Source organism: Arvicola amphibius, chromosome X (genome assembly GCF_903992535.2).
Source record: "Arvicola amphibius chromosome X, mArvAmp1.2, whole genome shotgun sequence".
Taxonomy (NCBI): Eukaryota; Metazoa; Chordata; class Mammalia; order Rodentia; family Cricetidae; genus Arvicola; species Arvicola amphibius.
The window spans coordinates 15,902,187-15,905,665 of record NC_052065.1 but is presented as its reverse complement, the minus strand read 5'-3'; the positions used below and the strand labels follow the sequence as shown (position 1 = coordinate 15,905,665).

Sequence of the window (3,479 nt, the reverse complement as noted above, 5' to 3'; positions counted from 1 at the left end):
ATGGAGTCAGGTTGACAACCAAAATAACCATCACAATCCACCCCTCTCCAACTTGACACCTAATCATATCTCCTTATGCCATGTTTAGTCTTCAAATGAAAATGATAACCAGGTCATAATAATGCCTCAACATGATAGAGTTATCTCATGTATAATAGCAACTGCATTAAGTATTTAACCAGGTCGTTATTACAGCTACCATTCTATAACTATCTATCTTACAACAATAAGTGCATAATAAATGTAAAATAGGTGCCAATGTCCCTTCAGTGACAAATGTGATAACCATTGATAATGTCTTAATTGGTGTTATATCGCATGATAAAGAAATTGAGAAAAACCCTACAACTATCTCTACAAGCCCATCCTTAACAAAATACGACAGAAAACAGTCATGTCAATTATATTCCTCATTTCTGTAATTGGTCACATGACCTTAGCTGGAATTTATAGCAGCCTTTCTATGCTACCCATTCTGTATTTTCTCTACCCTCAGCAAGAACCTTAGTAGGCCTTGGTCTTTTCCTGCAGGAGTGACCGATACCTTCATTTTTGAAGGGTCTGTGCAATTTGTCGTTCTGCCTGGATGAGGCAATTCTAGTTTGCCATTGACCTTAATGACAGGACACAGTAGCACCAAGAGATGCCCTAAAGGATCTCCTGCTCTCCAGACATAATCCTTCTTACCTCCATTGTGGAGAAGCAATTCAATTTCCCCATGATAATCTGGATCAATCACCCCTCCTAACACTGTTATTCTTTCTTAGCCTGTTGGTTTAAGGGCATCAGAAGCCCAAAGTGGTCAGGGGGACGTCTGACCTTCCAGATCAATGGAATGTTTGTTGTAGCTTTTGGCAGGAGTGCTCCACATATGGAACCAAAACTTCTAGGCCAACAGAACTTAAAACTGCAGGAACAGGAAGCAAACATTTTTCTAATGGGCCTGTAGAGGTCATAGTGAGTGGAACTATTCCTTTTGTCACACCTGATTCCTGAACCCATGGATGTAGGCTATGGGAGAGACTTTGGCATCTATTAGATGTTGATTCAAAGCATATACCACATTCTGGAGAACCCTGCCCCAGGCCTCCAGGCTGCTGCCACTTTATTGGCACTGTAACTGTGTCTTCCAAAGGCCACTCCATCTTTCTATCAGACCAGTTGCTTCAGGGTGGTGGGGAACATGGTACGACCAGTGGATTCCATGATTGTGTGCCTACTGTCACAGTTCTCTGGTTGTGAAATGAGTTCCTTGGTCAGAAGGATCACTGTGTGGAATGCGTTAATGGTGGATCAGTCATTCTGTAAGTCGATGGATGGTGGTGTTAGCAGGAGCAATATGTGCAAGAAAGGCAGATCTATAACCAGAATTAATATCTACTCCAGTAAGGACAGTGCGTTGTCATTTCCATGGAGTAAGTGGTTCAATGTGGTCAACCTGCCATCAAGTCACTGGCTGGTCACCACAGGGAATGGTGTCATATCTGGGTCTCTGCTGTTGGTAGATCTGGCATCAGCAGCAGCTGTAACCAGGTCAGCCTTTGTGAGTAGAAATCCGTGTTGTTTAGCCCATGCATAAGCATATTCTCTGCCACCATAGCCACTTTGTTCATGGGCCCATCAGGCAATGAGAGGAGTGGCTGGGGACAGAGGCTGAATGTCCACAGAATGGATCGTCCTGTCTATTTGATTACTGAACTCCTCCTCAGCTAAAGTCACCTTTGGATGAGCATTTACATGGGACGCAAGTATCTTCCCAACCTTTGCCCATTCAGAGAGATCTCTCCACATACTTCTTCCCCAGATGTCTTTCTTGCTAATTTGCCAAATCCTTGACCATCCAGAGAACTCATTTTCTACAGCTCATGAATTAGCGGACAACTGTACATCTGGCCATTTGTCCTTCCAAACAAGCTGTATGACCATGTGCACTGGCTACTGTTAAGGTTTCCCTTCACCAGTATCTTTCATGAGTCTCGCAGAAAGGGATTGCAATGCTGCAGCTGTCCACTTGTAGGTGGTGCCTGCATCAAGTGCAGACCCACCAGTGAACCAGGCCCTGGGCTTCTTTCACTCACTCAACCAGTCATAGGACACACCCCATGAGGTTGTAGTGTATCCTTGTCAACAGGCAGCGTTGTAACAGGAGTAGAAACTGTAGGCATTTGGGCAGTGTTTTCGCGTAACTTGCTTGTGCTTTCAGGACCTGCTCAGGCCTGATCACATAGGTACCACTTCCTGTTGATGATAGACTGCTGGTGTGCACATCCTATTTTGTAACTTGGTGGGTCAGATAACAGCACCTTATGAGCTCAGGTCACATGGTAGTCTGGTTGCCCACTGCCAAACATTCAGTTTTCACTAAGGTACATTAGCAGGGCAAAAGCTGTCTCTCACAGGGAAAAGAGTTGTCTGCAGATGATGGTGGAGCCTTGCTCCAAATCCCAAAGGTCTCTTCTGTAATTCACCTATAGGCCCTTGGCAAAGACTCCAAAAGACATCCCTATCTGCCACTGACATCTCAAGTCCCACCGGGTCTGCTGGATCATATATTCCAAGTGTTAGAGCAGCCTGCACAGCAGATGGACCTGTTGAAGAGCCTTTCCTGTTCCAGGCCCACACAAAGGTAGCAGCTTTCTGAGTCACTTGGTATATGGGCTGGAGTAATGCACCGAAGGTGTGGGGGTGGAATGTGCTGTCATCAGAATCCAAATAGGCCCAGTAAACATTGGGCTTCCTTCTTGGTGGAGGGAGGGTCAGGTGCAATGATGTGGGACTCCCCTCTGCTGCTCTTGCCTGGACTGCTTACAAATAGCACCAAAACGTTTGGTAAGAATATCCACATAAAACCTCAGAAAGCTTAAAGGTAGGCTCTGTTTGTTGGCAGCGAGAAGATGCGTGGCTCCTTTAAGCGAAGACTTCCTGACTCAGCATCAGCAGCAAAAATTGCATGGCTCCTTTAAGAAACAGCTTCTTGGTTTGTGCTGGTAGCACAAATGTCTCTGGTTCTTTTGGGAGGTCCTGTTACAGAGCACTTGAAGGAGGATTGTGGGTAGTATGTTGCAAGTTACTTGGTGGTGGCGTGGGCCATCTGCTTCTCGGAGTGGGGATAGTAAACATGACTTCCAAAGCTGGCAGTAAATGGACCTCTGCCATGTTGGAAAGCTGAGCAGGTTGGAACCAATAGCGAAAGCAGAAGCTCTGGTCCTAGGCATGCCTGCTTAACAGTTTACAACAGTGATCAAAAAAGGATTATGTATATGCAGTAAGGACAGATTCAGACAGAGATAAACCTCTGAACGGGTCACAGTGTGTTTAACAAATGTACGTAGGCTTCAGAAAAATAGAAAATGGGTATAGGCAGTTATAGAAAGAAATAGTAATAAAAGTAAAACTAAGTCTTTAAAGAGGCAGGTTAAAGGACTAAAGATAATAAAATAAATCTTAAAAAGAGTGTGGCGGTTTCTCAGGAAATTCGG

At 44.7% G+C, this 3,479-nt stretch overlaps 1 pseudogene; it reads right to left on the bottom strand.

Annotated features, from left to right (window-relative positions):
- Positions 1-401: 401 nt before the first annotated feature.
- LOC121677013 lies at positions 402-2,845 on the bottom strand (annotated as a pseudogene).
- Between the last annotated feature and the right edge of the window lie 634 nt (positions 2,846-3,479).